Genomic DNA, 26,667 nt, shown 5'->3' on the forward strand with positions numbered 1-26,667 from the left:
CCAATGGTAATGAATCAGCTGTTCTCATCTTCATAATGAATGTGATCCATCGTTATTTTGAGAGCCTTTTCTCTCAATTTGTTTAAGGGACAACAGGTGAAAAGAGGCTCGCTAAAAGTGTAAGAAGCATCCCATATCAATTTTGTATCATAGGATGAGGATAGTAGTTGTCTTCCTGCAATAACAATTCATTTTCGTATAATCACACTATTTGTCTGAACAATTAATGGACTCAATAGTTGCCTTGAACAAGAAAAATGTTGTGAAATTACAGTTGCAGATCAATTCTTGAAAAGCAAAAAGTGAACATTAGATCAAACTCTCACCTTTGCACATAAATGGCGCACGCTCTTCCAATTGATTTTGTGGTACGGTTCATTATAGATTTCTTCCCTTATTTGTAAAATGAGAGGTGTGATTGGACCAACAAACCTCTTCCCATACAAGTACGACATAGGCATGTAAGTGATCCGACAGTAACAGAACATTTTTGCTGCAGTTATGAAATAATATATAAGGTGATTATGTAAGAAGATTAGAAGATCAGTTTCTCCTTATTCATATTAAACACTTAATCTTGTAAACCCAAAGAATAATAATTAACATAAAAATGAAAACCTGGATGAAAGGGAAAAATAGTAGGAAAGACCCAAAACTCTGGGGGCATAGGGTTGCTTCCATCCACTCATACACACCAGAAGTATCTACAGCAGAGAAATTTCGACCATTTTGGAACTAAATTAACTATAGTGAATCGATGTAATTAGAATTAATCTAGAGGACAAACAAATTCACTCACCAACTGTAAATATGATCATACCGAAAGCCATGTCTTTCCCCAAGATGGTATAGCAATTGCCCCCACCATGATCAAGAATCCATTTTCTCCCTCTTTCCACAAGCATTTTCTTTGCCACCGTCGCCTTCTTCGCCAAGTATACGCATACATACATAGCAGAGAACTGTACCAAACATTGTGCTCTCACCTTCAATGTATTCCCCATCCACCATCTTCATTCTGGAAGGCAGAAGTTCCCACTTTTAAAATTCAGAACAAGAAAAGGGTAGCTTCAAATTATGGAAAATCTTATTTCTTTTACATGCAAATGTTACCTGATGACAATATATGTAACGCAACATCTCTTTCCGATGCTCTGCAGAAAACACATCATTAAGATGTCCTGTAATGTACAGAGAAAAAACCTGCAAGAAATGATGAGTTAGATAATGGATTTATAGTAATGCTAATAATTAGTAATCATAACGGAAATGGAGATTCAGAGAATAATCACCAAAGGAGGCAAAAAGAACAGTAGCCCTCCATTTTCTGCACACCAATGGCCATCACCGGCCTGCAAGGCTGAGAACAGGTGGACGCTCCTCCTTAAAGCCGCTGTAGCAGTTTCACTTGTGATTTCCTCGCCATCTTCAACCTTAACTTGAGAATTGTGTGTTTAAACTTTTTCTCACTTAGAATCTGTATTACAAGAAAAGAGGAAATGGTAAGGTTATCCACTGGATAAGTTGAAGCATTTAGGGCTGGATTAACATATGAATACAACTGTAGCCTATTGTTAGCGATAATTGATGATTAATAGCCGGTGATTGTTGTTTTATATTAAATATTTGATAAAATTATATTTAATTATTATTGTTAATATATGAAATGATTGGTATATATTATATAATTTATTTTATTATTTAAATAAATATTAAATTATAAATTTATTATATTATATTATTTATTTTATTATTAAATTAAATATATAATTATTAAATTAATATATTATATTATTTAAATAAATATATAATTATTAATTTATTTTATTATATTATTTATTTTATTATTGAAATAAAAAATAATTTTTTTAAGATAATTAAATAATTTTAAAAATATAAATAAAATAATTATTATTATTAATAGAAAAATTTATAATTAATTTTAAATTTTTAGATATAAATAAATATTTTATATTTTATGTTATTAATAAAAAATATTTTAATAAAATTAAAATATATTAATTAAAATATTAAAATTATAAATAAAAAATAAAATATTAATAATATTAATTTTTAAGTTAAGTAAAAAAGGATAATATGGTCAAAATAAAAAATAAAATCAGATCAGTTATCAGTTGATGAAAGCACTCTAAAAATAGAGTGATACAAGCTACTGATTGATGGGTATCATATCAGTTGCCCATCAGCTATCAGCTCTATTTTTTTAAACTTACCAAACACCACAGTTTACATGTTTGGGTGTCTATCAGCTATCAGCTGCACCTAACAAGTAAATCAAATACTCCCTTAGTCTAAACCTAACAACTGAGATCTATTTGATTTAATTATTAGATATAACTGTTATAATTATTTTATAATAATTAATAGTTAATTATAATTATTTAATAAAATTATGTGTAAATTATTAATATGTAAAATAATTAATAATATATATATAACTTTAAATAATTAATAGATAAAAAATTAATTTTATAACTAATAAATTTTAAAATAATAATATAACCTAAATAAAAAAATCAAATTAACTACTAGTCAGAGAAATAAAAAGCAGAATTAATACAAAGTGTATTTGTAAACAATATTTTTAATAAATTTACTAAACAGGTTCATCTATTTAAATGTTTATTTGTTGCCTTTAAAAATTAAATCAAATATCATCTAAATTATTATAAAAGGGTAAAATATGATGAACTAAATTATTAAAGCCTTCAACTCATTAATAATGAATTTAAATAAACGACTATTCTATTAAATATTAACAAAAATATAATTAAGAAAATAACTTTTTTCTCTTAAAAATAGACATTAAATTATAATTTTTATCATTACTTTAAAATCAACTTGTAAATTATCCTAAAATTTATAACATGTGTAACCATAACAATAATTTGTTTTTTTTCTTTGTTTTATTATTATTATTTCTTTTGAGGCTTGGCTCAATATGGTAGGCATACTATAACTTATTATATTCAATTTATTTTGTTCGTAAATGATTCATGTATATATTTCTGGCACATAGATTATATATTTATTTTAGAGAAAAAAAATAATCCTTTAATTTTCCTTCTATCACATAATTAGTTTTTTTTATTAATATTTAAATAATTTACTGTTTGACCATTAAATATTACAATAGTTTATAATTTCATCTCTCAATTTTATAGTTGTTTGCATTTTTTTTATTTTTATCTCTTTCCACCTCTCTCCCTTATTTGTATTTCTCTCTCCCTCTATTCCATTTGTCTTTTTCCATCTATTCTATTTTTTCTGGCTGCCTTCTCTTCCCTTATTGCCTGCTTCAGATTTGGAGACCTATTTATAGTTTGATGGCCCACCTTAGCACCTGCTTTTAGGTTGGACATAAGAGCATAATTCCATTTTTTTTTTTTTTTGTCATTTTCTTGCAGGCTTATTTATATATGATTATATCACTTATAAATTTTGAAATCTCTTGGTAATTTGTTTAATATCTAAATTTTAATGTTAGGCTTAAATTTCTAATAAAATTGATTAAGGGCTTGTTTGGATTAACTGTTGAATACAACTGATAGCTATTAGCTGATAGCTGTTACTGTTAGCTGATAGCTGATAACTGATAGCTGATGATAGCTGTTTTATATTAAGTGTTTGGTAAAATTATATTTTGCTGTTACTGTTAATATGTGAAATGACTAATAATGGTATATATCATATAATTTATTTTATTATTTAAATAAATATAAAATTATAAATTTATTATATTATATTATTTATTTTATTATTAAATTAAATATATAATTATTAAATTAATATATTATATTATTTAAATAAATATATAATTATTAATCTTTTATATTATATCATTTATTTTATTATTGAAATAAGAAAATAATTATTTTTTTAAGATAATTAAATAATTTAAAAAATAAAGATAAAATAATAAAATAATTATTGATATTAATAGAAAAATTATAATTAATTTTAAGTTTTTGGATATAAATAAATATTTTATATTTTATGTTATTAATAAAAAATATTTTAACAAAATTGAAATACGTTAATTAAAATATTAAAATTATAAATAAAAAAATAAAAATATTAAAAATATTAATTTTTAAGTTAAATAAAAAAGGATAATATGATCAAAATAAAAAATAAAATCAGATCAACTATCAGCTGATGAGAAACAGCTCTAAAAATAGAAGTCTAATGGTGATGGGTATCATATCGATTGCCCATCAGCTCCCAGCTCTATTTTTAAGCTTGTCAACATAATTCATGTTTGGATGTCTATCGTTATCAATACCGACAGAAACCAAACACCCTCTCAAAGTTTTTTTTGGACGGTAGATGTGCGCCTGACGACCAGATACCCTCATGTTCCTCGTAGACACGGAATCACTCCCTCACGCCCCACATTGCGCGGAAAGAAATTCTTAAGTAGATAAGAGCCTACCACCACCTAGTTGCAGCAAATATGAGCTCAATTTTTATGATTAATTTATAATTTTTATTTTTAATATAATAAAAAATTATATTAAATTAATAATAATGAATTGCACTATTTAATTTTATTAATAAAAAATATAAACAATTATTATTTATTAAAATTAATATTTTATTATATTATTTTTAAAAAATATTATATCTTTAAAATTTTATAAAGTGTAATTTTTTTTATTAACCTCATAGATTATAAAATAATTCTTTAAAAATGATTATTGCTTAAATTTATATTATAAAATATACAAATTTCATAAAAATTAAATTTTAATGAAATATACAATATATGCATATATATTGAAATATCATCAATTTAGTCAAATTTTCAATAAGGAAGGCGGTGGCATAAGAGAGCAAACTCTTGGCAGGCTTCTAGGATAGCGAGACTACCTAGGGTAGTGGAATGCAGGCGAGGAATGAATCGAATCATACATTGAAATGGAACTAATCATTAGAGGCATCTTTTGGTGGAATGGCTTGGAGTTGGAAGAACTCCTAATTAAGTGTGCTCGCTTGAGAGAAATGCTATGATAAGTGACCTCCAGAAAAGTTTTATATTCCACCCATGCGATAAAGCCGTGAGGCTCGGGATGGGGTGGGTCAAGCGGATAATTTCTCTAGTGGTTGGGCGGGCGTTACAAATAGTATCAGAGCTGGATCCCCTCTAGTAGATGTGTGGTTCGAGGACAAACAAAGAGGAAGCGGATGGGCCTGTGATGACCCGACCTGGGGAAGCGGTCCAATGAAGGCAAGGAGTGGCATAAAGAGTAAACTCCTAGTAGGCTTCTAGGATAGCAAAGCTACCTAGGGTAGTGGAATGCGGGACACAAGAATGATACTAATCACTAGATGCGCTTTTTGGTGGAATAGCACGAGAGTTGGAAGAATTAGAAGTTAAGCATGTTAGCTTGAGATAAATGCTAGGATGGAGTGACATGCAGGAAAGTTCTCCATTTCACCTATTGTACAAAATCGTGAGTCTCGAGAATAGAGTTAGCCAAAGTGGACAATTCTTCTAGTGGTTGGAGCGAGGTGTTCTCTGAAGCTTTATTATTGCATATAAATATATTTGAAAGATAATTTCTGCATAAAAATATAGTTATTCAACTAAAATTGGAAAGTAATTCTTTTGAAAATTAATAATAATAAAATGATAAAAAATTAAAATCTTAGTCAAATGTGTGGCAACAGTGTCCTTAAAGATATAATTTTAACCCAAGCCACCATCTTCGAGGTTCAATACTCTTCTTAATTATATAGGAAATCAGGAATCAATAAAAATATAAATAAGTTACGATACTTGAGACCAATAAATTTTGAATAAAACAATAAAAATAGAGAGATAGGAGAAAAATTTAAAGCAAAATATGAGAAGAAAATATTTTCTAATAATTTTTTTGTGTATCTGAAATGACACATTGTATCAACTATTTATCGGTGAGAATAAGAAGTCATTTAAATCAAAATTTTATTTTATTATTAATTATTATTTAATTAAAAAATATTAATTCATTAGAATAAAATATTTAAAATTAGCCATCTAATATTAAAACATTGGCTAAAGAATTTGACTATTTAAAATAACATATGCAGCACATTATCAATTAAATGATCATAACTCAAATCAAATAAAAAGAAAAAAGAGAAAAAAAATATATTATCCGTAACTTATGATTTAGGTAAACTCTAATAATAAATTATATATATAAATTGAAAATTATATATAAATTAAAAAATATAAATGTAAAAATTATATATAAATTATAATTCAATATCAAATACAATTGATATTTGATCAACTTTTAAAAAGTTATTATTTTAATATATATATATATATATATATATAATATTTTCATATATTATATTATGTTATTATATATATTAAAAAAATAAATATAGACACAACTCATTAAAATAAAATTTTAAAATTAAATTATTTTTAAATTAAAAATAAAGTTAAAATATTTTAATATTTTTATTAAATTTAATAGAAAATTAAAAGGATTAACTTATAAATTTATTAAAATATCGATAACTAAACTAATTAAAAAGTACTTGAATTAATTTATAAGTTTAGCTTGATTTTAAAAATTAAATTACTTTTAAAATAAATTTTTAAAAATTAAATTATTTTTAAATTAAAAATAAAATTAGAGCTATTTTGATAGTTTTTATTAAAATTAATAATAACTTAATTAAAATTTTTAATGTAAAAATTAAATTATAAATTTTGTTAAATCTCTTAATCAAATTATTTATTTTTAAAAATATAAAAAATTAAATTATTAATTTTGTTAAATCTTAAAAATTAAATGATATTTTACTTTACGTTAAAAATTACATCAGCGGTATTTTTATATTTAAAAAAAATACTGTAAAAATATTTTTATTATAAATAAATAATTAATTATATAAAATTAAATAAATATAATAATTATATAAAAGATAATAATTAAATTTTAGAAATTTTATTGATTGTCATTTCTATTATTTAATGCTTCAGTCAGACATGTACGTTTATGGCCCACCAACAAGTAATTAGATTTATTTTCAGTCATTTCTCAATGTGTTGATATTAGGCAAAGAAAATCTGCAAAATTGCCTTTTCAGTGGCAAGCTAATATTAATGAAGAATGAAAATTGACATTTGCATCGAAGTTCCGTGATTTGGCGTATCTATCATCAGTTTTAACTCTTAAAGTAAAGAGCAGATATAATTTAATCTATTAAATTTAGTAAATTTACATAAACTCATCTATTTAATTTTTTATATTTAAATAAATTTATAAATTAATCTTTTGGGTAATTATACAACTAATTTATTAAAATATTAACGAAAATTAATAAATAAGTTTTATTAAACTTCAAAAATTAAATTATAATTTACTCTAATAATATTTAAATAATTTTTTTATTAAGCGCATAAATTTAAGATTTTTTTTTGTCAAAAAGTTAATCTATGATCATGCATATACTTAAAAAATCATAAGATCATAATATATATTTTTTAAATTATCATTTAAACTAAAAAAATCTATTTCGTTTGTTAAGATAATTTGACATATCATAAAATTATTTGGTAGTCTATCAACACGGAAGGCACACGTGAGTGGACCCTTTCTTGCCACACTATTTTCTTAAGCAGAGGACAGCCTACCTAATAATTTCTCCTCTCACACTCTCACTCTCACTCTAGAATCTTTTAGTGCCGCTTGTAAATGTAATAAATAATTTAATCAAATTTTAAAATCCTAAAAATATTAAAAAAATTAAGAGTCCTTTTCTATAATATAACATTTATAAAGTAATTAAATATATACACATAAATATGAATAAGACTTATTTATATAAAATAATTTCTCATCACGTCATGATGAAATTTGCTCTCTGTTTATCGTTACGTAGCTTTAAAGTTTTTTTATCACATAAATATTTAAATTTAATTTGTTATCACCTAAAATTTTTATAGTCAAACTCTGTTAGGTATATTTCAGCGAAATTAATTTGGACATATTTGGATGGATTAGATACAATAAAAAAATTTTCTCCTTATAAATGGGAAAACAATCTCTTTAATTATGATTAAAATTCTTTTATTTCATCTAATTTTTCCTTATTATAGAATAGATCAAATTTTGAACTATTTTTTATTATGTTTAATTTATTTAGACATGTCTAAGTTAATTTTTAGCTACAGAACTCAATGAAATTTAGTTAGATGAATTTTGGATGATATTAAATTAAAGTTTAAATATTTTATCATACAAATTAAAATTAAGGGGATGATAATGAAACAAACTAGTAATAAAGTCTGAAAATTTTCTTTGAGGTGTCTTTGTATATTTTAATATTGAATAAAAATTTACAAATTATAATTCATAATAATGATAATATTAATAAGTTTAAATTTAATTTATTATAATAATAATAAGTGACATTAAAAAAATTATGAAGTCTGTATATTTATTTTTTTTAATATATATATATATATATATATATTTTTTTTTTTTTTTTTTTTAAGTTACACTTTTTCAAACAAAATTGTAAGTATACGAAAAATAGAGAAAAAAAAATTTAGCAAAAATTTATATAATTGGAAAATATTAAGATCAAATTAAAATAACAATTAAATACCACATCAATCATAAATTATTTACAACTTAAATCAGTTACATATTGACAACTTATATTATTAAATATAAGTTGGAATCCCACAGCGAATCCGAGACTACCGGCGCGCTCTACTCGTGAGTTTCACGGTGATATAAATTTTAAAACTTTTAGACAGAAAATCGATGGATCCTACGAACTTTGTAGTATTTTTTGAGCATGTAATGAGCTTATTTAATTAAATAAAAATTATATTCTAACTCACGATGTTGTGAGCTTAGCATAGATACATTCGTTTCACATAAATTTCACGCGCCTAGATCTGTATTTTTAAGCCGACGAGATGAGCTGCTGGAGCAACGAGAAATGGGTGAAATTACAGTCCTCACCACCATTTTCAGACGCCTCAGATGTGTTTCAAGCGTCAGAATTAGAGTAGGTTAACCCAAACTTTGAGTTGTTCATTTTTGTCTAATATTGAATTTAGAATAAAAATTCATAAAATATTCGTGGATGGTTAGAAAATTATATTTCTTTTTGTAATAATGTTATAACATTTTGGTGGATCACGTGGCACAATATTATAATGTTTAGAGGTAGTTTGGATAATTTTTGCATAATGTCAGTTTTAAGGATTATAAATGAATTGTGCGATTATGTGAATTTTGCACGATTTGGAGGGCCGGGAGGGGCCATGTGATGTTGCTAAGATGTGAACTTGAGGCTTGTGACCTTCGAAGTGTTATTTGAGCTACTTTACAGGTTAGGTAGGTCATAGATATAGGAAAAATTCTACCAGATTTTCGGCAAAAATTAAGATATCTTTTGTCTCTTTAAAGTCTTATTTTGAGTTAGTACAAATGAAAGTATAATATAATTATTTAAGTGATGATGGTCAGTCCTCTTCGTCCACTCAACAGCCATAGTAGCTTCGAGTTGATCTGTGAGAAGATATAGATTTTAGTTATAATTTCAATATAATTATATATTTAAGACATGCTCATCCATTTACTTATAAATATATGTATGTAGTTAATTATTAAGTACGCCTTGTATTACAAAGGTATATGATGAATTTGTTGTGGATGTTACTTTACGGTAATTTGGACTGTGTGTATGTGTGTATTGGCATGCGTGTGGTGTGGTTATAGATATGAGTAGGGCGAGTAAAGCATTTGAGTTTGACTCATTGGGACCCTATTCTTTTTGTAGATAAGTCGGGTGAGTGCAGTTTGAGTTGATCTCATTGACCTTCGCATTTGGATTATTCTGTGAAAGTTTGGCTTGAGTTGATCTTGTTGGCAGATATTAAAATTAAGAGAGTTGCATCGGAGATCAGCTCTCATATATACATATATGTATGGATGGATTTAACACACGAGTGCATGAGTGCTCCAAATTACCTTTTATGTGAATATGATTTGACTCGTTTGAAATATGTGAATGTGTTGCATTTCATATTCGGAGATGCATTAGACTTAGATAGTTACAGAAATTGTATCTAAAATTAATATTTTACTCTATGAGTCGAACGCTCACTCCTATTCACCCTATTTTTTCAGGTTACAAGAGGACCTTTTTATGATTAACCTGCTTTCTTTCTCATAGGTCTATTAACAACAAATATGTGTATTTCTTTCTATTGATTTGAAATATAAAACTCCGCATATATTATTAATATTCTGCTCTTGTCAGAAATTGTATAATTTAAATCTTTTGATGTTATTGTAATTTATTATGATTATGTGTGAATGTTGAGAGAGTTACCTCTTTGGATGAGGGAGCTGAGCTCCATTTGTTTGATTAACTATATTGAGGATAGTGAGGGTGAGCTAAGCTTTCCAAATTGAGATATGTTGAGTTATTTTATGTTCACAGTTGGGTGAATTAAAAACTCTCTGTTGGATAGTCCAATTTATAGCCGAACTCTGTCCGTTTATTTTTTTGAAATTGAGCTATAGTAATGGGCCTTATAGTTGGGTTAAGAATGATTAGGCTTACTACTAGTTTTGAGAGCCTTATACTGATCCAAATCCTAGTGTCGATTTGACCAACAGTTTGAGTCGTGACATTTTTTTACTTCAATATTTAATTTATTTTTTGTAATTGATGTTACATTTAATTTTAAACATTAAATTTGAAAAAATTATTATTTTTTAATTTAGAGATAAATTTTTAGAAATAAATTAATAAAATTAGTCATTGAAATTAAGATTTTTAATAATTTAAATAGTGTAAAAAGTCATTAAATTCTTATATTTATTTTTTTTTATAACAAAAGGTGGTTCTAGGAACTCATTTGCATATCTTCTAATTTAAAAATCAAAATGATAGGATTTACATATCTAAAAGAGGGGGGGGTAGCTCTCGCCTTGTTATTGTTTCCGTCTGTATTCCTCTTAATTCTGATCTCATTACTATTGAAATAGGAGTAAAATTCTATATAAAAATCATCTATTGTTCATTAATTGAAATTTTCTCCCACTGAAAATTTAAAAATTTTGTTTTCAAATACCACAAAAATTTTGAATTATAAATGCTTAAATTTTAAATTTTAAATTTTTAATCTTTAATTTTTAATTAATCTTAAATATAAATTATTTTTTTATTTTTATTTTATTAATTTTATATTAAGAACTTCACATTAATTTTAACTTTTCACAAAACTTTGACATTAAATTAATATTCTGGCATGCACGTCATTCTAAATGTCACCTCAACTCCGCCATCAACAAATTTCACCAAAAAGCATTAAAACCCACAAATAAATAAAGAAAATAACAAAACGAAATTATTTATATAATTCACCCATCTGCAAACAAGTAAGCCCTTGGATGAGTGCCACATGGCTTGGAGTGCCTGAAGGTAATAAATAAAATTAAAAAGATTTAGATAATATTCAAATAATAATAATAAAATTTAAAATAAATTTAAAATTTAATTAAATTTAAATAAATTTAAATATTAAATAAATAAATATTTTATGATAATTTATGTGATTTAATGATCTTCTCGTTATCATGTAAAAATGTTAATTAATTTTCATGATTTAATATTTTATAAATTAAAAAATTCTTTTAAAAAATTAAAAAAAATAATTAAATAAAATTTTAATTAAATTTATTTCTTACAAATGATTTATTTTAAACTAATGCAATGGAAAGGCAAATTTCTTTCCAACAGTCTCTAAACCTATTACAGTCAGGTGATGTTAACTTAACATAATTATTAATTAAGTGGATAGAAATATGTCTACAGCTTTGCAAGAAAATAAAAATTAGAATAAGTTCAAGTGTCTGGTCCTTTATTTTGAAAGCAAATATTCCTAGGATTTATTCAAGTGATGTTACTATAATTATCAATTAAGTGGGTAGAAATACATCTACATCTTTACAAGAAAATAAAAATTAAAATAAGTTCAAGTGTCTGGTCCTTTATTTTTAAAGCAAATCTGCAACATTGACATTTCAGTGGCAAGCAGTAACGAAGGAAGAAAATAGATGTAGCATAACTAGCACTTACCATGAATGATGACATAAGAAGAGCCCAATTAATGGTCTTTGGTAAGTACCTGTCTCCGATAATAAAAGAACAAAATTATTACACTCTTGCAGATTTCTTTCTAACTTGAAAAGGGATACATTTATATATCTATCTATATATATGTATATGTTCTGTCTTCATAATTCTGAAACCATAAATCATAGTTGAGGTTGGACAGACACTGAAACCATCAAGTTAAATAAACCAGCTAAATTTTTCAACCACAAACAATTTACTTTCACAATCAAATATCAGAAGGGAAAAAAAGGCAAATAAATTGAAAAATTGAATCATGCAGAGGATTTAAGTACCTGACAAGGACATAAACTCATGTACATATCTATAATTTAATCTATTAAATTTAATAAATTTACATAAATTTATCTATTTAACCTTTTATATTTAAATAAATCTATAAGTTAATCTTTTTATGTAATTATTCAATTATTTTATTAAAATATCAATGAAAACTAATAGGTAAGTTTTATTAATGTCAAAAATTAAATTGTAATTTACTCTAATAATATTAAGCAATTTTTTTTAAGTCACTTAAGATTTTTTTTTTCAAAAAGTTAATTTAAGATCATATATATACTTTAAAAATATATATTTTTTAAATTATTATTTAAACTAAAAAAATGTATTTCATTTATTAACATAGTTCGACATATCATAAAATTATTTAGTAGTCCACTAACATGGAAGGCACTCTGCACACTGAGTGGAAATTATATTTAATAATATAAGTTGGAATCCCACAGTGAATCCGAGACTACCGGCGCGCTCTACTCGGCGAGGGTTTCACGGTGATATAAATTTCAAAATTTTTTTAAAACGAAAATTTGATGTATCCATCTAACTTTGCAGTACTTTTTTCGAGCATTTAATGAGATTATTTAATTAAATAAAAATTATATTTTAACTCTTGATGTTGTGAATTTCGCGTAGATACCTTCGTTTCGTAGAAATTTCACCGCGCCTGGATCTGTATTTTTAAGCCGACGGATGGTGCTGGAGCGGCCCAAAGCAGTCAAAATTACAGTCTTCACCACCATTTTCAGATGCCTCGGATGTGTTTCAAGCGTCGGAATTAGGGTAGGTAAACCCAAACTTCTAATTGTTCATTTTTGTCTAATATTGAGTTTAGAATAAAAATCCATAAAATATTCGTGGATGGTTAGAAAATTGTATTTCTTTTTGTAATAATGTTATAGCATTTTGGTGGATCATGGGGCACAATATTATAATTTTTAGAGCTAATTTGGATAATTTTTGCAGAATGTCAGTTTTAAGGATTATAAATGAATTGTTTGATTATGTGAATTTTGCCTGATTTGGAGGACTCAGGAGTGGCCATGTGATGCTACTAAGATGTGAACTTGAGGCCTGTGACCTTAGAAGTGTTATTTAAGCTACTTTGCAGGTTAGGTAGGTCATAGGTACAGAAAAAATTCTGTCAAATTTTCGACAAAAGTTAGGATATCTTTTGTCTCTTTAAAGTCTTATTTTGAGTTAGTACAAATGAAAGTATAATATAATTATTTAAGTGATCATAGTCAGTCCTCTTCTTCCACTCAACCGCCACAGTAGCTTCTAGTTGACCTGTGAGAAGATATGGATTTTATTTATAATTTCAATATAATTATATATTTAAGACATGCTCATCCATTTACGTATAAATATATGTATGTAGTTAATTATTATGTACGCCTTGTATTACATATGTATATGATGAATTTGTTGTGGATGTTACTTTACGGTAATTTGGAACTCTGTGTGTGTGTGTGTGTGTGTGTGTTGGCGTGGGTGTGATGTGATTATAGATATGGATAGGACGGGTAGACGCGACTGGAGCTTGACTCACTGGGACCCTATTCTTTTTATGGATAAGTCGGGGTGAGTACGGATTTGAGTTGATCTCATGAGCCTCCACATTTGGATTATTACGCTAAAGTTTGGCTCGAGTTGATCTTGTTGGCAGATATTAAAATTAAAAGAGTTGCATTGGGGATCAGCTCCCATATATACATATATGTATGGATGGATTTGACACACGATTGTATGAGTGCTCCAAATTACCTTTTATGTGAATATGATTTGATTTGTTTGAAATATGTAAATGTGTTGCATTTCATATTCGGAGATGCATTAGACTTAGATAGTTACAGAAATTGTATCTGAAATTAATATTTTACTCTATGAGTCGATCACTCACTCCTGTTCACCCTATTTTTTCAGGTTACAGGAGGACATTTTTGTGATTAACTTGCTTTCTTTCTCGTAGGTCTATTAACAGCAAATATGTATATTTCTTTCTATTGATTTGAAATATAGAACTCCACATATACTATTAATATTCTGCTTTTGTCAGGAATTGTATAATTTAAATCTTTTGATGTTATTGTAATTTATTATGATTATGTGTGAATATTGAGAGAGTTACCTCTTTGGATGAGGAGTGAGCTCCATTTATTTGATTGACTATATTGAGGATAGTGAGGGTGAGCTGAGCTCCCCAAATTGAGATATGTTGAGTTATTTTATGTTCACAGTTGGATGAATTAAAAACTCTCTGTTGGATAGTCTAATTTATATAGATAGATTAAATCTGTAAAAAAAAATCTCTCTTCATCGGTGAAAAAACAGCCTCTCTAATTGTGATTAAAATGTTCTGATAATTCTTTTATTTCATTTAATTTTTCCTTAATTAGAAAATATCAAATCTTAAATTATTATTTATTATGTTTAATCAATCTAGACATGTTTAGATCAATTTCTAGTTGTAGCACTCAATGAAATTTAGTTAGATGAATTTTAGATGATATCAAATTAAAGTTTAAATATTTTATGATACAAATTGAAATTAAGGAGACGATAATGAAACAAACTAGTAGTAGAGTCGGGCCACTGTATATTTACATATTGAATAAAATTTACAAATTATAATTCATAATAATGATAATATTAATAAGTTTAAATTTGATTTATTATAATAATAATAAGTGATTAAAAAATTTATGGAGTCTGTATATTTATTTATTTTTCAATATATATATATATATTTTAAGTTACACTTTTTCAAACAAAATTGTATGCAAGTATACGTAAAATAGAGAAAAAAAATTTAGCAAAAATTTATATAATTAGAAAATAATTATAAGATCAAATTAAAATAACAGTTAAATACTACATCAATCATAAATTGTTTACAACTTAAATCAGTTACATACTGACAACTTATATTATTATCTTGGCTTATTTGTAACAACCTTTAAAACATTATGATCAGAAGAAAAATACTTGTGGCTTATTTGCAAATAAGTTGTTAAAAAGTGGGATACATTCACATGCTAGAGCATTGGAAATGAAAAAGGTAAATATAAGGTTGAATTATAACAATAAATTGGTTAATTATTTTGATATATAAAATAATTTAATGACTTGTATAAATTTATATTAAAATAAATGATACATAAGATAATAGATTTGCCTAACCATTTAAGGTGTAATAAGGAATTAACACTTCCTTTCACATTCTTTTTTCTCTCTCTATTTTAGTAAGGAAATTAAAACCTAATAAATACACAACGCTAAAAGACATCAGAAATCACCTCCTCTAGCTTCTTTTTTCTTTTCCATTTTCTTCTTTTCTCTCTATTCTAATGTCCTATTATTATATTTCTTTCTCCTTCAGGAAATCAGTCCACTGTCATTGGAACAAATATAACAATATTTCCTCTTATTATATTTATTTGTCACAAAGTCAAACGGGACAAAGTACAAATATTATTATATTTCTTTCTCCTTGAGGAAATTTCACTCTCTATTATTAGATTTGTATGTAACTTGCCTGATTTCTGTTAGATGTTAGAGTTAAATGGCCTTAAATGAAAAGTTTTGAATTATTTGAACCAAAATTATGTTTAAATTTAGCTTATTTGGAGTTTGAGAAAAAAATTAAGGGGCTTAATTGAACTTAGTTCTACTAAAATTCACATACATTGAGTAAAAATGATCACTAAGAATTGTGAATACCTACTTTTGGGTTTGATAGTTGTTTCTTTGATATTCTTGTGGGAAGGAGAATAAAATGTAAAAAAAAAAAAAAAAACTTAGTTGTCTGCTAGAATTTTGGTGGAAAGAAATTTGGGTCTACTACAGAAGTATTAAGGGGATTATAAATTACATGTGTACCCTCAAAATTTTTAAAATTTTAGAGGCCAGTACACTTGTGGTCATCTGATAACCCCTTCTCTAATCACAATATCATTATTATCAATGACTTTTAATTTTGTAATATCTAAGTTATTTTTGACATTATAAAATTTAAATCGAAATTAATTATACTAAAAATTTTACCTAACATTATTGAATACAAATGGTTGCATTTGAGGTATATGAAATCTGGCAATTTTCTTTTTATCCTATTTAAATAAAAAAAGGCATTTGTCATTAAAATAATTTATATTCTTATTGTTAATTGATGTGGCCCAAGCTGCAAGTGCAGATCGATTACAAGTAATATAGAAAGATATCGTTCCCACGAGGAGTTGTGTTAATGATTGAATTTTTAATATAAAAAGTTGACTAAATTGAACTATCCTTGAGATATAAAGCAATAAATTGATGGGTATTGGAGAATTAAATCTATTTGTGCAAAATTAATAATCTATCCAACAATGTATTAATTAAACTAAATTGCATCAAATTGAAATAAGCAAGTTCAAATATGGCAAGATTTAAATTGGCAAGCAATTAAATTCAACTGAAAATTATCAAAGATAAAAGCGATTAAGGAGTTTGGGATTTCATATTCAAGCTATTTTGGGATTTTAAATTGGTTATCCAATCTCGTAGAACTTACGGGTTTTAAGGAAATTAATTCTTAAATCCTTTGAATACCCTTTCGAGTGGGACAAAGAGTGCCTTAATCAATCTAATCCTACTTTCGTGGACTTAGAGTTAATTAAAACCCATTAAGTTCTTTAATTAATCTGTGAATCCTCTTAATCCTTAGCCTATTTCTAGGTCTAAGTTAATTAAGTCCAATTTCTTGATTATCTATCGCAGGGCCTTCTCCTTTCGATGCCTCAACCATGGATTAAGAACATCACTTAATGGGATCCTACACTAAGCATGTCATTAAGCACACAAGAAATGAATAAAACTCATTAAGACCACTAAATATGGATTACCCAATCAAAATCCACAAAATATCTCAAATATTACAACCCTTACTCCAGAATCAAAATAAAACTACTCACTATCCATAATGCTTACAAGATATATTGAGTTTAAATGGAAATAAAGCTTTAATCTAAGCTAAGGAACAAGAAACTAAACACTAGAAATGTAGGAAAAATATAAGGAAAGAAAGAAATCTGCAAATCTTGGTTGAAAATGGTGTGGAAGGTAAAAGTGACTCTTCAGCTGTTGCCTCTCTCTTCTTCCTTTCCTTTTTTGCTCCTCTTTTTTTTGTCCCCCCCTTCTAAAATGGGAAATGGGACTATTTATAGCATTTTCTGACATGGAGCCCTAAAATGGTGTGTTTGAGGAGAGATTTTCTGAGGAATCTTCTGACTCATTAATGAACTCTTTATGGAATTGCATAAGTGGGTGCATAAGTCATGCGATCCCTTATCTGATTTCTGGTTCACTTATGCAGCGCATGACTTGGTGCATAGGTTATGCACAATTAGTGAAAGTGCATAAGGGAGGCGTGAATGTGCATAAGCTATCAGTCTCCTTATGCACATTTAGAGTATTGGAGCATGTGATTTTTCTCCTTATGCAGATCCGCATAGCTTATGCGGCAACTTATGCACAATTTGGTCAATGCATATTTCAGCTTGAAAACTTGTTTTTGACACTTTGGCTGTAGAAGTCACTCCTCAATGGCAAAATTTCTCTTCAGTCCTTCAAAAACACCATTTTTCCTACAAAACAAAGTAAAAATTATAAATTAATCCAAAATTGACAATTATAAAAAACTAACTAAATAACTAATGAAATTAGCTAAAAATAACTAATAATAAAATAAAATGGCTATGAAATTAGACCTAAATGACTATGCAAAATGTATGCATCAAATACCCCCAAACTCAAGCTTTTGCTTGTCCTCAAGCAAACCTTAAAATGTGATGCAAATTTTTTTAGGGGTTGCCTTATCCAAAAAGCTATGAAAATCACCTATTAAAGTAACTTAACACCCCTTTAGCCATACCAGCAATGCATATACCCATCCTTCAAAATGCAAGGAATTTAATTCTTACCCAAACTTTCACCGCTTAGCCATCAAGTCAATTATCATTCAAAATCTCCAAACCAACCAATCAAAAGAGAGAGTCATGCTCAAAAGGAATTCTAGGACAATCAATAGGCAAAGTGTCTCTATATAGAATGATGGAATTAATGAATGAATAGGTAATTTTTCCAATCCCATAGGCAAATCTCCTACTCCTATCTCCACTAATGTAGCAAGTACTATCAAGAGATCAAAGGTCTTTTTAGGGATGTAATGGGGCCATGGGGTTCAAAATGAGGCTAAGAAGAAAGATGGGTAAAAAGGATTCAAGGCATGAGAATATTTTCAATTTTTGAAACATAAGGTACACTTCTTATTTTATTATATTTTTTTCTTTTTTTTTATATATAGGGGAGAGAAATACACAATGGGATTGTCAAGTGCTAGCATAGTTTACAAAACACATAAAAATGGAGGGACATTTTGATACTTTAAATTGTATCTTGCATTTTCTTTTTGATGATTGTCCCTAAAATTGCCACCCCCAAGCTCATTTGTTTTAATACTTTGGGTGGATTTCTTTCATTTTGAATGACATTAGTGAAAAGCACATATACTAGCACTTTTACAAGATGACAAGTAATTCTACTCCCTTTTATTGTATTTTTTTATATATATATATATGTGCCTAATGTTATAAATAATTATTCTCATGAAAAGGGTTGGAGTGTTTGGTTCATTGGCTAGGTAACAATAAGGATTTCAAGAAAAATTAGAGAAAAAATGCTCAAAGGGGTTTGCAAGGGTCAATTTAATTAGGAAAAGGGCCAAAGGCTTAAAATGAGAAGGTTTAAATCAAAGAATGCCTAATCATCTCTCTTTTCAAGTACAAGCTGGTATTTCGCCTTGAAAGGTTTAGAAAATTTGTTCTAGGATTGGTGAGACATCATTTAACTACCTTATATCCAATAACTCCCTCTAAACACTCCAATCTCTAAAGGACTAGTTGGGTGGCTTTTTGGCTAAGAAGATATAGGCAAGGGATAGGCACTTTAAAACCTTGCACCTCTTAGGAAACTTTCAATCCACAAACCCAACTAAAGGGTGAGTCAAATCACTCTCATGGGCAACTTTTCAATACTCAAGGGATTTGGCAAAAGATTTTAATGCATGATGCATGATTCCTAAAAATGAGTAATGCATTAACTAGTCTATTTGTGTGAAATGTGTACAATTTCTAAGTGATGTGTAATGTGTGTGTGTAAATGTGTAATGTATATGTATGTATGGATGTATATGTAAAACATCTACAGTAATGTATATGTAAAATATCTACAGTATATGTAAATGGAATGGGATGAGATGCTCTTATACTCAAAATGTGAAAAATGAAACAAAAATCAAAATGTGCACCCCCAAACTCAAAATTGGACATTGTCCTCAATGTCTCAAGCAATGCATTATCAAAACTTAAAGCAAATAGTAATTACCAGGAATTGTGAAATGTTAAGAGCAAAAAGAAAAGGTTACAGTATAGAAGCGGATGAGAAGTCAAGAGATAATGGGAATGCATAAGAAGGCGCAGGTTATGCGAGAATAAAATCTTATCGAGCAGTGCATAAGTAGGGTGCATAAGCCGTGCGGTTTTGCATGAGTGGCAATAAGGGCTGCACAGGCTATGCAAGACATTTGCATAAGGGGATTACAGCCTGTGCAGTTCTGCATAAGTGGCATAAAGGGCTGCACAGGCTATGCAAAATAATTGCATAAGGGAATTCACAGCCTGTGCAGTATATTCAAAAGCTGCTGCATGATGATTAGCAAGGAAAAATGTGCAACCACCAGTAGAAGCATGCAAAAATTATACAATATATGGACAATTATGCATAAAAGGGCAGTAAAGGCAGTGAAAATCAATGAAAAACTAATGTAATGGCCATCCAATAGAACTGTAAGAAAAACAGAATTCAAAACAAAGTAATTCAAAATAAACTAACAGAATTCAAAACAAACTATAATTGTTTGAACATATGTACAAAGAAAAAGTCCTACAAGTTTGAACAAAAGTAAAACAAAAACTAATCCAGTTCTATTGTTTTGCCCTTGTCCATAGATGTTGCTAAGGGGCTGGTTGCATCTGGATGCTGTCGAAATGATGGTGCTGGAGGAGGTGATGGAGGTGGAGGTGGCATTCCCAGAAAAATCATGAGTTTCTTCATCATCTCCTTCAATTCTTTCTGCTTGTCCCTGGTTTCCATGACAAGGTCAAATAGGTGATCATGACGATCCTTGAGAGTATTAAGACCAGTGTCAAGCTTCCTATCCACAAAGTATATATCATCACTAAGCCTTTCAAGATAGGTGAATAAGGCTTTAGTGTTGAATCGGAGAGATTGTGGATGAGGAGGTTCATTTGTAGGAGGTGAAATTTGGCGAGCGGCTGCTGGGGTCTCTGTGCATTGAGGGGTGGGGTAGGTTGATAAAGTCTTTGTGGGGTGATTGGACAGGTTGGGCTTCTGGTTGTGCAATGGGTTCAGTTTCTGCTGCTGGTTGTGCAATGTCAGAATGTGGCAATGAACCACTGTTTTGGATAGGTGTGCGACATCAAAATATAAGGTGTCCACAAGTCTTTGGTATTGGGTGCTCTTGAGTTAAAACCAAAATGCTTAGCTATAACTATTATGAGCCCACCCAAGACAATGTCACCTATGGATTTGGTGGCAATATGCAACACATGCTCACAAAAGAAATAACCGGAGAAACCTTGACCTTGTGAAAAGCACACCATAACATGAATAATTGATTTCCCCATGGCACACAGAACTAGTGCCTCTGCCCAAAATAGTGCTAGCAATCGTCTATGAATAAACCTAAGTGCGGGGTCAAGTATTTGAGAGGTTTTTGATGCACTTGAGAAAAAGTCGAGGTTGGTTTGTGATAATTCTCCAAAATTGGCGACATTCCAAATACCCTTGTTTGCTACCTCTACCACTGTACATGGCACTCTAAATAGCCCATCAATTGCAAAACCAAGAATGCTATGAAATTGATCCAATGATAACTCTCTATTTTGCCCCAAACATCTAAATTTCATAGTTGGTTTAAAATCTACATCATGCAATTTTAGGGTGGCAGAGAATGAGGAAATAAATTCCAAAACTAAAATTTGGGTAAACAATTTCTTGCTTGTGCACAAATTCCATCCAACCCATACCATCTAGATAGGCAACCACATTATCAAATAAACCAAGTGACTGGAGAGAGTCCACAGAAATATACCTAGTGGGTTGCACCTTCCTTTCCTTAAGTCGTTTAAATATTGCTTTGTGAGTTGCATCAGAAAGGGACCAAGGGAGTTTTGAGACCTGTGAGGTTGCTGACAATTGCTTTTTGCTGGAAGAGGGTGTGGAGGCTGAAGTCTTTGGCTTTTTGGGTGGAGGCTCTGACCTTGGGGTGGTGGGTGGTTCTTTGCGCGTTGAGAGAGGAGGTGCAGAGGACATGGGCCTAGTGGATTTCGACCTGATTTTTCGTTTATACGTGGCTGTGGAGGGTGGTGGGGGTGTCGCTTGTGGAGGGGAATTAGGGTTAGGAGGTCGCATTGACAATGGCGAGACCTCGAGAGGGGAAGTTGGAGGAGAGTGAGGAGGCGACTCCATGGTTCCCGATGGTGAGGGTGGAGGAGATGAGGGCAGAAATGAAAAATGAAGGGAGAAATTAGGGTTAAGGCGGCGGAAATAAGCGTGGAGAAGAAGGGAAAGAGGTAATGCCGGAATAAATGGGAGTGAACGGACGGTAGTGAACAGAAAAGTCGGGAGGTGGGAAAAATGGGAGTCGAAGAAAATTTTTGGATTTGGTTGTGTAAGACTGCATAAGGGGATTAATGGGTGTGCATAACTTATGCACCCTGCTTATGCATGTTTCGACTTGTTTTGGACTTCAGAGAAATAGCTCATGCAAAAGTGCATAAGTTATGCACTGTCCTTATGCACTGTTCGGCAAGTTTTGACTTTCAGGGAGAGTGGTCATGCAGAGGTGCATAAGCTATGCACTCTGCTTATGCACTTTTCGGTGGGTTTTGATTTTCAGGGTTTGCGGTTATACAGAAGTGCATAAGTCATGCACCCTCCTTATGCAGGTCTCGGCAGATTTTGGTGTTTGGAAAATGTGGTCATGTAGTTGTGCATAAGCTATGCACTCTGCTTATGCACCTCTCGGCAGATTTTGGATTTCAGAGTTTCTGGTTATGCGGAAGTGCATAAGTCATGCACCCTCCTTATGCAGACTTCGGCAGAGAGAGAAAATGCAGGGTTTGAAGTCATGCAAATGTGCATAAGTCATGCACACGCTTATGCAAGTCTCGGTAGGTATGAAATTTGACAAAATTGTGGCTATGCAGAGTTGCATAAGCTATGCACTATCTTATGCAGTTTGCAACAGAGGTGAAAATAGCAAGAATTGTGGTTATGGAGGGATTGCAATGCTATGCAGTTGCTTATGCACAATTCAACAAGATTGAGATTGCAATGGAAAATGATTTGCAAGTGTGAAAAATACCCTAGAATGAAGAAATATAATTCTATTAAGCATAAATCATGAGAAATTTTCACCAAAAACACATCAATATATACAAAATCAATCAAAATTTCATCACACATGCTTGTAAAAGTGAATCCTGCATAAAAGGTATATGTGACCCATGCCATTTTGACTCAAATTCTGCAAATCAACATTTGGCACATTAAAACTCAATAAAATCTGCATAAAGTTGCATTTATTTACAAATGATGAACTCCCCAAGTCATGCCAAGAAAAATGCAGCATTTCTGTCACGACCCAACCTATGGGCCGGACCGGCACTAGGACCTGGGCCAGCCTAAAGCCCCCGAGGCCCGTAGTAAGCCTTAACTATTCATTAACCCAACTCTAAGGCACATTGTGGCCCAATATCAAGAAAACAAGCGGACGAGTCGGCCATAAAATGGACTTTCCAGCGGGAGTTTCGACTCACCCGACTGTAAACACAATAAACAATCCATTGGGAGCTCGGCTCACCCTCCACATACTCATCAACATAATAATAAATGGGAGCTCGGCTCCTCATCCAATCCATCAAGCGGACTTAAAATATTAAGTTTCTGGTCCAACATGAATATAATATTACGGACCAATTTCAAATAATTCTTGCTAACACATGCGGAAATTCTAGGAGTAATTAAAATTACACAATATTGATAAACAACTGCGAGGTAAAAAGCGAGTTAACCGAACAAAATATCCTCCTGTGGCTGTAAAAATTTTTGAGCAGGAGTGGCGTTCGACTCAGATAGTAAAATATCAATCTTAACTATAATCTCTATTACTATCTTAACTAATGCACCTGTAGAGTGAAATGCAACATAAACAACATTTTCACATCATAACATCAAAAGGTAATTTGGAGCACTCACACACCTGTAGTATCAATCATAACATATGGGGTGATCCTATCTGACTCTCTTAAATCAACACAGTGCGGTAATTACTCAAGCTCGGACTTCCACTTAATAACCAAATCGAGGTCCCAGAATTACTCAAGCGTGACTACCCCTCGAAGAGCAGGTCCCAATTACTCAAGCGTGACTACCCGTCCTATCCATAGTCCACACCACATCACCGCACGCCAACGCCGCACGCTGCTGCTCCAAATTACCACAACAACATCCATGGCATATTATGATTATGAATGCAACATAAATCGTGCCTAGAGTTTAACTAAATAAATATATGCATATAAGTGATGCATGGGCATCTTTGAACATATAATAATATCGAAATTACAATTAAAATTAATATTTTACTCAGACTTGACGACAAATTCTGTGGGCGGTGGGCGGAGGAAGAAGGCTATCAGCTCACGACAATCATATTACATTTATTTAATACAATCGACTCAATACAAATAAAGAAAAAGACCAATTCGTCCTAAGTCGTGCGAAAATCGTGAGTCTCCCTATACCTAGGACCTACCCAACTTTGCAAAGGGCTAAAAGCACTTCTATACTCACAATCCATACATCAACAGTTCAATCATATCACACCCTCACAGGCCCATCAAATCAATCATCCATCTGTCATAAAATTTCAATTTAGTCCTTATTATTGATCATTTTTGCAAAAATTGCCCAAACAAGCTCTAAAAATTATAAAACTTTGCCCCGCGGTCCTTAGCAATATTACTAATCTATTGCAAAAAGAATCGTAATTTTCTAAGCTACCACGAATATTTTATGGATTTTTAATCCTATTTAAGCACTAGAAAATTACTTAAAAACTAGGTTCGGGTTTACCTTTGCGATTCAGACTTGGGGCCGCTCGGGGCGTCGACAATGGGGCTAGCCAAAACCTCACCAATTCGGAGACTTTTCGGTCATGGAGTGCATGCGGCGAAATTTGCGGACGGTCAAGCGTCGAATTTAGTGAATCGAGGATACCTACGAAGCCCATAACACGGGGTTAGCACATAAATTTTGAATTTTCTAAGCTCATTTAATGCTCGAAATTACACTCACAGTTCCGTGGGACCCAAAAAGCGGTGTCGGAAAAATTCGAAATTTATGTCGTTGCGAAGCTCGGCGAATGGGCGTCTTTGGTGGCCTCGGTTTCCTCGTGGGATTCACGATTTTGAGAAATCTAGCCCAAAAGTGAAATGGGCTAAAATCTTCGAGCAAAAATCGGACAAACCGCTCGATGGATTTGGCGTTCTTGGTGTCTATGGAAAGCTCTCGCGAGTAGATGATTTTAGACACAAGACCGGTCCAATCGGTGGCGGATCGGCAATTTGGCCGAGCGGAGCGGCAGCGGGAGAGGAGGAGAGAGAAAAGAAAGAGAAAAGAGAGGGACGGCAGCGAGAAAAGAAAAAGGAAAGGGAGCGGTTCGATTCGACCGGTCCGATCCGGTCGATTCGGTCGGTAGGTTCGATTGAAATACAAAATTTTGAATTTTTACTGCGCCTCGGGGCCAAAGCGAGGTCAAAAATTAGAAAAATTTCGAAAACTTCGAAAAATCGTAGACTCCAAATATATTTTTAGTTTTGCCACGTGGTCTTTAAATTAATTTTTAAAAATCATCAAAGTTTATATTTTGAAAATCGAACGATTTTTAAAATCGAAAAATCTCAAAAAATACCTAAAATTCAAATAAAATTAAAATACCAAAAAAACTCATAAATAAAAAAAAATTAGGGGTGTTACATTCTTCCCTCCTTACAGAAAATTCGTCCTCGAATTTTTACACAAGCGAGAATAAAGTACATGATTATACATTGAACAAGTAAGGTACTTGCTCGCATGTCCGCTCGACTCCCAGTGCACTCTTCCAGTGACTCCTCCACAAAACCTTAACCATAGGGATCTGTTTGGATCTTAGGTGTCTTACTTGGTAGTCCACTATGGCTCTGAGTTGCTCCTCAAATGTCAAATTCTCCTTTAGCTCTATCACATCAGAACCGATTACATGAGAAGGATCGGGAATGTATTTCTGAGCATGGAGATGTGAAACACGGATGAGCGTGAGAAAGGTTGGGTGGTAGCTCCAGCCGGTGAGCAACGGCTCCAACTCTATCGGTAACCTCAAAGGTCAGATATCAGAGGTGCCAACTTGCCCTTCTTTCAGTATCTCATGACTCCCTTAATTGGAGATACTTTGAGGAATACATAGTCGCCTTTGCAAACTCCACATCCCTCCGTGCAGGGTGCATAACTCTTACATCTCTTTGAAAATTGTCCTCGATCGTTCACGATTAAAGGAACTACCTCTGAAGTGTCTTGCACTAGGTCTACATCATGCACCTTCGCTTCCCCATTTAGTCCAACACGGAGAGACCTACACTTTCTTCCATATAGTGCCTCATAGGGTGCCATCCCTATCTTTGGAGTGATAAGCGTTGTTGTAGGCAAACTCCACCAAGGCTATTGCTCATCCCATTGACCTCCAAAATCCAAGACACTCATGCGAAGCATGTCTTCGATGTTTGGATTGTCCTTCAATTTGTCCGATGCATGCGAGGGTGGAAGGCATCTTGAAGTTCAGCTGTGTGCCAAGTGCCTCCTGCAACTTTCTCCAAAACCGAGAAGTGGTAGGGGCCCTCTGTTAGATATTATGGGCGGAACTCCATGCAATCGACTATTTCTCGAATGTAGGCCGGGCATCTTGTGCCCGAGTATGTAGTCTTCTGGTAAGAAGTGGTGATTTGGTCAAGCGGTCTACAATTACCCATATCGAGTCATATC

The 26,667-nt window shown here is 30.7% G+C and overlaps 1 pseudogene; it reads right to left on the reverse strand.

Annotated features, from left to right (window-relative positions):
- Positions 1-2: 2 nt before the first annotated feature.
- On the reverse strand, positions 3-13,211 carry LOC131183469 (lupeol synthase-like; annotated as a pseudogene).
- Between the last annotated feature and the right edge of the window lie 13,456 nt (positions 13,212-26,667).

The sequence above is a fragment of the Hevea brasiliensis genome, chromosome 1 (assembly GCF_030052815.1).
Source record: "Hevea brasiliensis isolate MT/VB/25A 57/8 chromosome 1, ASM3005281v1, whole genome shotgun sequence".
In the NCBI taxonomy this organism is placed as follows: Eukaryota; Viridiplantae; Streptophyta; class Magnoliopsida; order Malpighiales; family Euphorbiaceae; genus Hevea; species Hevea brasiliensis.